This window comes from Elephas maximus, chromosome 9, assembly GCF_024166365.1.
Source record: "Elephas maximus indicus isolate mEleMax1 chromosome 9, mEleMax1 primary haplotype, whole genome shotgun sequence".
Taxonomy (NCBI): domain Eukaryota; kingdom Metazoa; phylum Chordata; class Mammalia; order Proboscidea; family Elephantidae; genus Elephas; species Elephas maximus.
This window is the reverse complement of record NC_064827.1, coordinates 102,022,402-102,036,022: the sequence shown is the minus strand read 5'-3', so window position 1 is coordinate 102,036,022 and position 13,621 is coordinate 102,022,402. Positions and strand designations below refer to the sequence as shown.

The 13,621-nt window shown below is 41.3% G+C and overlaps 1 protein-coding gene across 8 annotated transcripts in view; it reads right to left on the bottom strand.

Moving 5' to 3' along the window:
- The window catches only part of NTRK2 (neurotrophic receptor tyrosine kinase 2), a 447,441-nt gene that overhangs the window by 411,974 nt on the left and 21,846 nt on the right, over positions 1–13,621 (bottom strand). The gene's annotated exons all lie outside the window — the stretch shown is intronic.

Genomic DNA, 13,621 nt, shown 5'->3' with positions numbered 1-13,621 from the left:
TTTTTTTTTTAATACAACAAGGGGAGCAAAATTGAGTATGACTGAGAAGAACCCATGATTGACCAGGGAGACAGGTTCACCAGGTTTCCTCTTTTCCTAATCTTTTACTGCTCTTTCAACTAACAATTTCAGTTTGCCTTCCTTTTCAAGGTATCACCTGTGTACAGAGGTGAAAATGACTTGAAAATGCATTTACTACCTCTCTAAAGGTGCCTCACTTTTGTGACAGACACATCACTACACAAGAAAAATCCCATCTTTCCTCACATTCCAAGATAAACAATCACTTCCTCCTTTGACCTCCTGGGGCACTGAAGTGGATTTTCTTTCTTCCTTCCTTCTCTTCTTCCTCGTCTTTTCTTGGCCCAGCATCCCCTCCTATGCCTTTGTCAAGTAACAATGCCAATTATTCCTTTCAGGAAGCACTTTTCACAAACCCCACAATGCCCTAGTGCACTGTCTGTTGGCATCTATCTCTTCCCAACCCCTCCCCAATCCTTCAAATATAGGAGTGGACTGGTGCCTCTGGCTGGACAGAGAACTCTACCCCCTTGGCCATGACGACTGGCTTTGAAATGCGCATGTGACCTGAGCTATACCAATGAAAATCCGTATGATTAAAGAGATGGATGCTGGGAGAGTGAGGGCTCTCTCTTTCTCTGGGATCATAGCTGAAGGATGACACAGGCCTGGGGCTGTCCACAAATGAAGTCAAAAGGAAAGAGAGCTAAGAAATGTAAAGAGAGACAGAATCTAAAAAGGCCACTTGAGCCCTTGGATCCAGCTAGCTCTGAGGCTAGATGTCACTAACCTAAGCTAGTTTGATCTGGGTTTATGTCACTTGCAACCAATAGAGTCTCTAGAAGTACAAACACTAAACTATTCAAAATATCATCATGGTTAGTAATCTGCTTTAAGCACTGTGCTCTTTCAAAGAATTACCTATGTGAGATCAAACTGCCAGTGGCAGCTTGAAAGGGTGGATGGAAAGTTTAGGGGGCAGTGAGTTTAAGGTAACAGTAGTGGAATAATTCGGAAAAGCACAGTGGGAATGGCAGCACAACTTGAAGAATGGAATCAATGTCGCTGAGTTGTACATGTAGACAGTGTTGAAATGGTGTCATATTTGCCTGGAAGGATTTGTTCCCTTCTTTCCTTCCACCACCCACAAAGAAAGAAACATTTGAAGACCTAAGCCTGATGCTCAAAATAAAATATAAAATTAAAAAAATAAAATTAACTATTGACTCGATAGCAATTTTTTTTTTGCTTGATTTATCATTACATTATGGAATTTCCTATACTCCAACTTGTGCTACATTTATTTCTATTCAATTTTCTTAGATCACAACCTCTCTGAAGACACTTAGACACTGTTTTATAATTCCAAATATGAACCACAGCACGTAGCACAGTCCCTTGCAGAAGGTAGGTACTCAAAGGATGAAGGATGGATGGATGGACGGACGGACGGACGGATGGTGGATGGGTGGTGGATGGATGGATGGATGGATGGGTGGGTGGATGGATGGATGGACGGACGGACGGACGGACGGACGGACGGACGGATGGATGGATGGATGGATGGATGGTTGGACAACACTTAGAGTTACAAAGGTATTCCAGAAAGTTGTCCCAGAATTAATTTTCTTTTTGAAAGAAATCAAGATATTAAATTTAACATATTTATGAGTCACAAATTTTAATTCACAATGGTCCCATGAAAACTCTAACTGCATATACATTAGAACTAAGCAGTGATACCCACCTGACCACAATAGAGGATAAGAAAAACCTCTGAAATAATATCCATAAGTCCTGAGTACTCACAGATTTTCCTACATAGTATATATAATATCTATTACTGTATTTTTAACAAATTCCAATTAAGACATTAAAAACAAGTATGTAGTCCTGCTGTTACCAACATGAGCTTGAAATGAAGCAAATACTAATCAATTGGGCAGAAGATAGAGCATCTATTGGTCCCTTCAATCCACTTTAAAAAAAAAAAATGATGACAAGATACATGGAAGAAGAATTTAGGTAGCCCTTTTTTAAAAAACAATTTTAAAAATAAAATAAATGTTCTAAGGAAAACAAAATTAAACCTAAGAGAAATAGTTTAAGAGAGATTCACATACATATTATTGCCTGTTACATTTGAAAGCCACCTCCAAGATGGAAGGTGTCTTCCTCTGGCAGATCCCATTATTCTATCTCCTGGGGCCTGGCACTCAGTAGACATGCAGGAAAGATTTGTTCCCTCCCCTCCTTCCACCACACACAGAGAAGGAAACATTTTAAGACCTAAGCCCGAAGCTCAAAAACAACAATTTTCAATATCGAGTTTTTTACGAAATGTTCCAAAATTATCACACTTTAGATACATTTTTCCAAGGCCCATTCTACTAACATTTTCAATAGAGACCACAGTGACCTCACCCTTCTAAATTATCTCACAATAAGAGCTGCCTTCAGAGAGCCCTATATCTTAATGTTTTTTTAATGCATCTGGCAGCAAAAAGAGAAGATAATATGGGCAAGGTAGCCTTCGGGGTCATAGTCACAGCTTCCAGGAGACCCTGTCCACTCATTACGGCTGAGCTAACATAGGGCTGTCACTGTTCTGAAGTCTCCTGAGGGTTCTTCAGCTCTTTGTGGCGTGTCTGGATCATTCCTGTCACCCCCACGTGTAGGACAAACGCCTGACACTCAATAGGTACTTAATCAATGTCTGTGGCCCAAATAATTGTTTTTAACTTTCAGTTATTTATGCCTTTTATTTTTCTTTAATTTTCATCATGCATTTAATTTATATACATCCCAGATGGATTCAATAAAATACAATGAGTTAAATAAAAATGGAAGACACAGAGCAAAGAAAAGCAAAGCAAAGGTTGAGACATCAATAGAGCTAGGAATTAAGCTTAAAAATGCATATTCTAGTGGGTGGTGCAAACAATTAATGCGCTAGGCTGCTAACCGGGAGGCTGGAGGTTAAGTCTTTGGAAGAAAGGCCTGGAGATCGATTTCAAAAAAATCAGCTATTGGAAACCCAGTGGAGCACAGCTCTCTTCTGACACACATGGGGTCATCATGAGTCAGAATTAACTTGGCAGCAACCGGTTTGGTTCATGACCTACATACTTCCTAGGAAGGGTTACAGCTTCGTAAGCTGCCGTCTGTAGAGATGCCCAAAACATTGTTGCTAGCTACAAATCATTCCTGAAATCTGCCTCCTAAGCAACTCTCTTTAAAAAAAAAAAAAAAGAAAAGAAACTCTCTTTAGCTACCATTAAGTGAGGAATCATAGGGTTAGAAAGGAAGCCAATAAAGTTAATAACAGGCAGCTCGTAGAAGGGGAACCCCCAATGTCCAAGAAACACACAAAATGTTGCTCATCCCACGAGAGATCTGGAAATGCAAACTAAAACAACAATGACGTACAACAGTTGTCCAGAGTGGCAAAAAAATTTTTAAGGTCCGACAATATATGCAGGGAATCTCTTTCGTATGTTGCTGGAGAAAGCGTAAATTGGCATAGCCACTTTGAAGAGCAATTTGCCAGTGCTCTGGGAAATTATAAATGGGCACACTTTATGGGCCAGAATTCCACTTCTAGCTATTCATCCAAGAGAAATTTTCACACATACACACATGTAGACAAGAATATTCACTGTCATACTGTAAAAGTCAAAAGTTGGAAACAACTTAAGTGTCCATACACACAAAAACGGAAAAAATAAGATGTGGTAAATACGTAAGTTGGAATGAATCAGATCTATACACTGAAACAGAAAGAGACCCCCATGTTAAGTAAGAAAATAAGCAAAATTGCACAGATACACACACACACACCAATTTATGTGAACTATTAAAAATACACAGAAAACAGTAAGATATAGTGTTCACAGTCAAGTATATATGTTAAGTATAAAAAAGAGGCTTGCAAGGAAGGTCACCTCAAAAAGAGGGTGATGGGTCTTGGAATAAAGAATCTTACACTAATAAACTACTTCCTTTGTTAAAAAAAAAAAAGAATATATGATAACAAATAAGACAAAAACGTTAAAGCATCAGTTCTGAATATAAGTACATGAAATCGTTTTGTTATTATACTTTTTCTGAAATTTTGAAATTTATGAAGTAAAAAAAGAAACAAATATGAGAGAAAGAAAAATGGAAGGGAGAAAAATTAAAAAGGAAGGAATGAAGGAACAAGAGAGGGAGAGAAAGAAAAGAAAAAAGAGAAGGAAAGAGGAGAAGAGAGAAAAGAATAGAATAGAAAAGAAAAGGAGGCCAAGTGAAATGCCTGTGGAGAAGCTGGACCCCGGGGCTTCTCAGCTCAAGTTCTTGGTTCCCAGGACCACCCAAATGACAGTGTGAGCCTCTGTTCCCTGTCCTGAGCCTCAGGCAAGAATCGGAAAGCTTAGGTGCATGCTGGCCTGCCCCCTACTGGTGATTTCCCTGTGCCTCCACAAGAATCTTGGCAATACCAGTCTTTCAGGCTCCCTCATCTGATTGCCACTGGAGAGAAGAGCAGCAGCTGCAGGAACTAACCAGGGTTAGGAGGGAGAGAAGCAGAGCCAGGTCAGGGCAGATAACTGGAAGATTCCCTCAACAGGCCATGCAGCCAGGCTCCCCCCCAGGAGACCAAGTACAAAGGCAAATACTGTGAAACTTGGTGGGTTCTACACTGAGCCAAAACAAACAAACAAACTCATGGGTGTCGAGTCGATTGCAACTCATAATGACCCCATAGAACAGAGTGGAACTACCCCATAGGGTTTCCAAGGAGCAGCTGGTGGATTCGAACTACTGACCTTTCGGTTAGCAGCCAAACACTTAACCACTGCACCACATTGAGCCAAGGCTTACTTAAGAACACAATTCTCCAAGAAGCGTTTCTCTCCCCAGCAGAGCAGTGAGAAGCCATGGCATTCTGTCACAAGACTCTTTCATGAGCTTTCTCTCTGACAGCCTCAACTCTTCCGGCCTATGCCCACTGTTCTAGAAGGTGTAGGCCCAGGGGTTTTAACGCATAACTCTACAACATCCTCCCCACCAAAGAGCCCATATCGCAAAGCCCGTCACATAGAAGACTTCATACGAAATCAGCAGAGCATTGGCCCTTCATGGAAAACCAACCCTCTTCTTCGCTAACCTGCTGAGGTTGCCTTCCTTCTCTGTACGGCACATCAGCAGCCTTTAATAATGGCAGAGAGATTGCATAGATTTCCATTTTTAAACTTGATAACTCTTCGGAATTTTTCTCACTCACCTCCTTGGCCTGCAGTCCCTCTGGCCTTTCCCCTCCATCAGTAATCTGTGTGGAATCACCACAGGTCTCCAACCATCCTGTTTTGCCCAGAATATGCCTTCCTCCTTTCTCAAATTCGTATATAGCACTCTTGCATATTATGAGGGTTACACCCCTGTTAAGAGGCCCTGGTGGCACAGTGGTTAAAGCGACCGATCGACTGCTAACCGACAGGTCGGTGGTTCAAAACCACCAACGGTTCCAAGGGAGAAAGATGTGGCAGTTTGCTTCCAGAGAGACTTACTGCTTCCATAGAGATTTACAGGCTTGGAAACCTAAGGTGTCACTATGAGTTGGAATCAACTCCACAGCAGAGGGTTTTTTACAACTCTGTTGTTTTTCACACTTTTATTAGATCCCGAGACCATCATATACCCCTTAAAAGTCAGATCCCATATTTAGGGTTTTCTCAATGAATTCACTAGATCTGGGGACCCTACAATACCTGGAATACTGTTTGAACGATTTGTGGGCAGCACCGAAAATGCTTTAGCTAATCGGAACCTTCTCCCATCAGTTGGTAGGCATTTTTTAGCATTTACTGTCTAACTGTACTCAAGAATTAGAGGGATGGGAGTATTTTCCTATAAACCTATCTGACTCGCCAACTGAAGAGTTAATTCCCCAAACATAGGGTGTCTTAGTCAGCTCCCTGCATCCCCATTTCCTGGTAACAGAGCCAGTTCTCAAGGAATGTCTACTGACTTGAAAGCAATTGAACAGATATACTGATTCGCCATCTGGAATGTTTATAACCCCACTGGAAAGACCAGCCAAATACACACACACAGGTACAAAAGAGACACAATATATACTGGATGAAACAAACTAAAACAGAACCAAGCCAGTTGCCATCAAGTTGATTCCAACACATGGCAACCCCCCGTGTATCAGAGCAGAACTGTGTGCCATACAGTTTTTAATCGCAGATTTTTTGGGAACTGATCACCAAGCCTTTTTTCCAAGGCACCTCCGCATGGACTTGAGCCTCCAGCCTCTCAGTTAGCAGCCAGGCAAGTTAACCATTGCACCACCCAGGGGCTCCCCATACTGCATGAGGATGGTGACCATATAAAATAACCTCATTTATCATGCCGAAACTAAGGAAACAAAGACAACAGAGGAAAATGGAGAGACAATTTTGGAGGCAAGTTTTGTCTGCCCAATCTAGAAAGGACTTTAGATTATAAGCATACTACATATTCAAACCAACTGCTTATTTATATTTTAAGTAATAAAAACTAATTGCCCTTGGCAGATGAGTATTCAGCAGCCACTGATACCATCCATCTCAAGAATGTAAGACGAGAAATGGCCTCCTCAACTTTTGGCCTAATGATTCTTAATCTTGAGAGCAGTGACATTCTCAGGAGGAAGAGTGCTCAGTGTCCCAGAATTTATGAGCAGAGAAAAAAAAAAAAAGTTCTAAGCAGCAGTACAAACACCTGAACTGTAAGGGCCCAGTGGAAGGAACCACAAATACAGCTGGGAGTATCAGTGAAGGCCAAATGGAGAAAAGACACTGAGGTCAGGCCTTGAAAGGTGACCAGAAAGTCGATAGAGAATTCAAGTATAAGCGAAGTCCGTACTATTTGTCATCTTGTTCTATATTGTCACCAAAGCTTTCCCAGTTTCAACTTGACAATTCAGGAACTTTACTAAGATGTTTTCTTTAGTGTAAAGAATTTCCTCTCCTTTAGGCTTAACGAAAAACTTACAGGTGATTTTTGGGGAAAGAAGAGAGAGGAGCTAATTTTACATACATTCACAGAAACATTTTTGAATTGTGGCTTCCTGCAAAGCAGGATACTGATAAGATTTTAAAAGATTTCTCATTTGCTTTAACAATCTATCAAATCATTCCTCTAGGCAATCGTCCCAAGTAACAAAGAATGGTTTCTAATGCATCTTTTCCTTGTACTAGCTCACCAGCAGTATTACTCAAAAGTAAAATTTCCCTTCAGCATAGGCTTTATTACCTGAACTGTACTTTGGCAATGCATCAAAAAGGAATGGAAATAGTAGTAAATATTTCGAATGGTGACTCTTCAAAATGCAATCACTTTCTGGTACCCTGTCCACACGCCCATAAATAAATAGGTAGATAGATGATAGAGATAGCTAGATGATAAATAGCTAGATGATAGCTAGATAGACAGAAGTCAGTTAGATGCATACATACATAAAGTTGACAAAAGTTAATAGAGCTCAAACTCCATTCCTTACAACCAAGGGGGCGAGACATTTCAACTCTGCTAGAGTTCTCCCTGCCATAAGATTCCTTTCATAGGGAATGTAATAATCCTTAAAAAAAGAAAGAAAGAAATTTGCCACAGCCCCTGGGTCCACAGCTAGGGGACCTGTCTTATTTTCCTCAAAAAAGATGCTGAGAAAGAGTTTGGAAGATCAGTCCATGAACAGGAGCTGATGACACTGTCACAGGCCATAGAGGACTCCAGATATAACCCTCTTCATCTGCAGCCCTATTCTGGAGAGAGGATGGATATCCACCCCAGCCATGAGGACATGAATGGAAAGGACACCCAAGTAAGCACGTTCAAACCTGGATCTGGGCAGCCTAGCAGAACAGTCTGTACACCAGTAGCACTTCCAGCTTCCTTTTGACCATTGAGGTAGAAGTAAACCAAAACAAAACAAAACAAAAAAAAACCAAACCCACTGCCATGGAGTCAATTCCAACTTATAGCAACCATATAGGACAGAGTAGAACTGCCCCCCAGAGGGTTTCCAAGGCCATAAATCTTTTCAGAGACTGCCACTGCCACATCTTTCTCCAGTGAAGCAGCTGGTGGGTTTGAACCACCAACCCTGCTGTTAGCAGCCCAGTGCTTAACCACTGCACCACAAGGGCTCCCAGAGGTAGAAGTAGCACCAGTAATTCCCTTTGAAGGAGTGTTAACTATATGCTAGGCACTGGGTACTCTGGGATTGTCTCAGTAACGCAACAGTGCTACCGGGAGAGCGTTACTATTGTCTCCATTTTCAGAAGCAGAAGCGAAGGCTCAGCCAGGCCAGGTCACTTCCTCGCGGTCACACAGCTACTAAAACAGGATTCAAACCCAGATCTCCCTGCCTCCAAATTCTGAGCTTGTACCCACTGTGCCACATTGCCAGGACTGTGGACTTGTAAATTCAGCATCTTTGATAAAGAATAACATCTAAACTTTCTGCATCATGGATGTTCACAAATGGCCAGGGCCTCAAAACAATAGTCAATGAACAGGAGCAAGGACTGGTTACAGGGAGCTCTAACAAAAAAAAAAAAAAAAAAAAACAGTGCTATCAAGTCGATTCCAACTCAGAGCTCTAACAGGAGATGATAAAGAATCTTCTCCAGATTCTTACACAATGCCAAGCTCTGGGAACGGCACTTTCCTAGAACACCCCAAACACCCTGGGAATTGAAGAATCCAAGTGCCTGGAAAATAAGAAGTGGTGGAATGTCAGAGATAAAAATATTCCACCAGCTTTACCTCTTACTTGTACTTCACTCACTGTGCCTCAGTTGCCTTTTCTGTAAAATGGAGTAACAACAGTAACTGCTTCATGGGCTGTTGGGAAAATTGGAAAACTTTACTAACACATAAGAGGAACTCAATTAATGTTAGTCCCTGGGTGGTACAAATGGTTAAGCACTCATCTACTAGCCAAAAGATTGGTGGTTCGAAACCACCTAGAGACACCTTAAACACAGATCTGGTGTCCTGCTTCTGAAAGATCACAGCCTTCAAAACCTATGAAGCAGTTCTACTCGGCACACGTGCGGTCACCATGAGCCAGAATCGACTTGATGGCAACTAACAACAATAACAATGAGCAGGAGGCTGGGAATCAAGGCCTGTCTTGGTCACGGACTAGCTGGTGAGTTTAACCTTGCCCCATCTCCAGTTGCCCACATCTGTGAAAGAGGAAATTTGGGCTTGCTAATGTATCAGTTCTCTTCAGCACACACATGTTATAAGAAAATCTCCACAAAATATTATGAAGAAAATGATTAGCACTTACCAGAGGCTGGTGGGATGGCAGGGTGAATGGGAGTTATTGCTGAAGGGATACTGAGATTCTGTATGAACCCAGTGCCGTTGAGTCAATTCCGACTCATACCGACCCTATAGGACAGGGTAGAACTGCCCCATAGAGTTTCCAAGGAGTGCCTGGTGGATTCGAACTGCTGACCCTTTGGTTAGCAGCCGTACCACTTAACCACTACACCACCGGGGTTTCCGAGGTTCTGTATGGGATGATGTAAAACATTTGGAAATGGATAGTGGTGATGCTAGCACAGCATGGTGAATGGAATTAACCCACTGAATTATACATTTAAAAACACTTAAAATGACAAGCTTTTTGTTATATATATTTTACCACAATAAATTTTTTAAAAACTGTTTACAAACACTATGAACAATGGAATTACACTCTGGATTTCTCTGTAAGTGTTGATACAGCATTTTTCTTATCAGTCCCTATCACGGGTTTCCGAACAGGAACACCACAATTTATGACCAGAAAATTTAGTTATGGGAAAAAAAACCCAACAACTTAAGGTTGGCTTTCTACATAAAACACATCAGTTTCTACCAGGAAAATGCATTACCCCTCATGCTGACTAGCACTGGGCCCCAGCTCACAAATAATGTGACATGTGAAGTGATGTGCAAACTTTAAAATCAGGGGTCACAAAGGAGGAGGAGTGATGGGATCTGGTCGACACAGAGTTCTTTGTTTTCTTTTTGTTGCTGTTGTTAATTTTCATATTAATCACTAACATTTCAAACATGGAAGATTTCACATCTTAAAAATCTGAATTTCCACATTCTCTTGAAAAAAGTAGAAGGTCTGCCAACCTGGACCAACCTTTCCTCCAGGCAACAGTCACTGGGAGCTGAGCAGTGGCTGCCCTGCAGGTTTGGAGCATATTCCCTGACCTTGGTTATTTCCCTGGCTCATAAAATATTTTGTGACACTTGATTTCATTCTTGTTTGTAATTGCCTCTGAGACTTCAACAATCCAAACATCCACCTATATTGATATGTTATCTTCACGCACACCAGTTGCCATCAAGTTGATTCTAACACATGGCAACCCTATGTGTGTCAGAGTAGAACTCTGCTCCACAGTTTTCAGTGACTGGTTTTTCAGAAAGCAATAACCAGGGCTTTCTTCTAAGGCATCTCTGGGTGGAATCAAACCTCCAACTTTCCAGAAAGAGCTAAGTGTGTTAACCATTTGCACTGCTCAGGGACAACATCTTCATGCAAGCTCTTAACTACTTGGTCACCAGGGTACCACCTCTTCATGCATGTTGTTGTTTGTTAGGTGCCATCGAGTCAATTCTGACTCATAGCGACCCTATAGGACAGAGTAGAACTTCCCCACAGGGTTTCCAAGGAGCGCCTGGTGAATGTGAACTGCTGACCTTTTGGTTAGCATCTGATCGCTTAACTACTGTGCTACCAGGGCTCCTTTTCATGCATTAAAAAAAAACTCCTTTGCCATCAAGTCGATTCCAACTCGTAATGACTCTATAGGACAGGGTGGAACTGCCTCATAGGGTTTCCAAGGAGCACCTGGTGGATTTGAACTGCTGACCTTTTGGTTAGCAGCCTTAGCTCTTAACCACTACGCCACCAGGGTTTCCCTCTTCATGCATAGAGACCCCTAAAATGAGTGTCATCCAACAAAATGACAACTCACTTCTTTTTTTTTTCAAAGTTACTTCTATCTGAACCTTTGGAAGCTTTTAGAACATTTAGAAACTTCCTCTGCTTTTAAAAAAGAGCTAAAATGACACAGACATAGCCAAGGATAGTTTTATACTCAGTACAGAGTAAATGCAATCCCAGGGAGGAGCAAGGGATGTGGCTTTCCCTGAAGTAAAAAAAAAAAAAATTTTTTCCTTCCAACTAATGTACTTAGTATCATTACATATTTTACACTAGGTCTCACCAACCTGTCACAGCAAATGGGGAGACAAGTAGCTTCACACATACCATGACTTGGCTTTACCCTATTCAACTAGGAAGAGCTCCAGGACAAAAATAGTCCTAATACTGAACTATTATCAAGAAAGAGGCTTAAGTTGATGTTTAAGTGAAAATTTTTCTTTTGGGCAGATATACTCGAACGCTGGTCAATACAGAACAAGCAGAAACCCGCGTCCACTAGCTCAGCGACTTGGGTCGGTGCACACTAAAGCTAATTCATCCTGGCAGGCCCTTGGTGGGGGGCATAACTCTCAGAGGTGGAGGCACCGTGGGGGCCTGAGGAGGCCTTTTCTATGCCAGGAAGCAGTCTGGTCACACCTGCTCCTAACAGCTTCTAGGCCAAAACCATCTACGCGGAGCTCTACGGGCTGGAACTCTGGAGTCTCAAGCATTTGTCCAAGTTCTAGGCAGGCATAGGGCTGCTTCCCTTGCAGGCTTGGGTCTGTCTGAGGGTGCCTGTGCCTCCTCCTCTTAGGATGGTGGTTTTCACCTGGACCAACATGCAGGCCAGTCTGCTTGGTCTTTGTAAAAGGATGTCAATCCCACCATCTGCTTGTCTGGTTTCCAAAGAGCAAGGGTCTGGCATTAACCAGCAACAGAGAATAAAATTTTCCAGGCTCTGGTCAGAGAGGACAGCCTCACATCATCTGCAGGCAAGCTTCTTTCAAAGCCTGGCTCAACCAAGGGTATTTCAGGATGGATGTCTCAGAGAAATGCTTTCCTTCTCCTTTCTCAAAAGCCCTGAGTTGGATGGGTTTTATAACCGCAGCACCAGAAACTTAAATTCTTGGACCACTTTTGCCTTCTTCCAGAACTGTGGCCTCATCCTTTCCCCCAACCTTCACTGGCTTTCTCAGGAAGAAAAAATAAAATGAAATCTACTTCTGCAGTTTGCATAAAAGCCGCGCATTCCGTCACTCATTGTCCCTGAGGAAGAAATTCCTGTCAGAACTTCATGCCAGACAAAGCTGTGTTCCTGTGGAATTAGTGGGCATTCTCCTTCTCAATAAGTTTCTCTTTCCACTGCCAGGAAACTGAGGACAAATGTTATGCTCAGTTACAGCAACTATGTTAACCACTAGAGTTAGTCAGAGTTCTTGGCCCTTCTTTTTTTTTTTTTAATTCTTTATTCTCTCATTTTTGCCTTTTTAACTTTATTGTATAAAATACTAGTTATTCAAACACTGATGATAAACTGATTGCTTGTGACATTTCTAATATTCATTCTACACAAATTAAGTGGCCATTATGTACAAAATACTAATGCTCTAGAATTATAGATGTTTTCAAGAAATGAATTAGCAAGTAATTTCATCTACAATTAGTTTTATTTTTCATGGTGAATGTTCATAAAAAAGTAAAATCTTTTTGAAACTCTGATCCAACACATAATTTTTTTTTTTTTTTTTTTTTTAGTGCCTTTTCTGTCTTTGCCCGTTATTTCAAGCCAATCAACGTTCCATTTTTGACTAGGAGGAAGACCCTCCAATGATTAGTCAGGACCTTCAGAATCCTAAGACGTATTCAGGTCAGAGCTCATGATAGCAGGACCCAACTTGGAAAGCTCTTGGCCTCTGGTCAGACCGAATCGTTCCGTATGAAGACGATTTTTTGGAACTAATATTTCTGCTCCAGCTTCAGGACAGATCAAGCATGGCACACAGAAAAAGAAACATCAGGCATCACCACAAGAAAAGAGAATTATTCGCGTGGTAAATTTTTAGGACGTCTGTAAAAATCTGTTTTGATTTGGGCACAATTTTTCAGCCAATATTTAGAGGCCATGGGAATAAGGAGAGAGAATGTAATGGGCATTTCCAATTTTATCTTCACTGTTTTTACTTCTCATTGTAACCTGTAACTACTTTTATAGACCGTTAGAGATTACTTTATTTGAAGTTAAACTACCAAAGATGTTGGGAAGGAGACATGTAAGACTACAGTAAAGAGAAATGATTTTGCAGAAAGCAACAGTTAGTGTGCCTCAAAGTCCTAAACAAATCACTTGTTAATTAAATCAAGGGATACATGATTGATCAAAAAAAAAAAAAGATATATTTTTTAAAGACCTTGCAGTTAGAAAGAGTGAAAAAGACAGGAAAAAAAAAAAAAAGAGGAAATGGAGTACAAACTGACTGGTCCAAAAAAAACCAAAACAGAACCTGTTACCATCAAGTCGATTCTGGCTCATAGGGACCCCCTGTGTGTGAGAATAGAACTGTGCCCCATAGGGTTTTCAATCCTGATATTCTGAAGTAAATCCCCAGGCCTTTCTTCCATGGCACTTCT